The following is a 486-nucleotide window of genomic DNA, read 5'->3' on the forward strand; positions in this document are numbered from 1 at the left end:
GAAGGGCTGGTCTGCAAAGTTCTTTAACATTTCATGATATAAATACACTGAATCATGTTAAGATTGTGGCGTACTGGGCCACCTAATGTTATTCTTACTTTTAAATCTGCATTACTGTAGGTTAAAGGAATGATAATGACAAGTCTTTGCCAAGTGAAATCTATACTTAATTCTGTATCACAGGAGTCTAATTCTTACTGTCAACATGAAAATTTTTTTCTGAAAAGATCTTTAACTTATACATGATATGCTTCCTAACAGAGAAAAATGGTTCTTTGGAAAGATTCATCCAACAAAAACTCTGTAGCCTATACAAAATAACATAAAATGCACTTCTTAGAGGGTCATCTTTTCTTCAATTTGTTTTCTGATCATCCTATTACACAGCAATAGACAGAACATTCCATAATTCTTTTCTGGCTGGGTAGGGGTGAAATGAAAGGTCTGGAAAATCAGGAGTATATTAACTCAAATTTCGGCACATAA

The sequence above is a fragment of the Canis lupus genome, chromosome 3 (assembly GCF_048164855.1).
Source record: "Canis lupus baileyi chromosome 3, mCanLup2.hap1, whole genome shotgun sequence".
In the NCBI taxonomy this organism is placed as follows: Eukaryota; Metazoa; Chordata; class Mammalia; order Carnivora; family Canidae; genus Canis; species Canis lupus.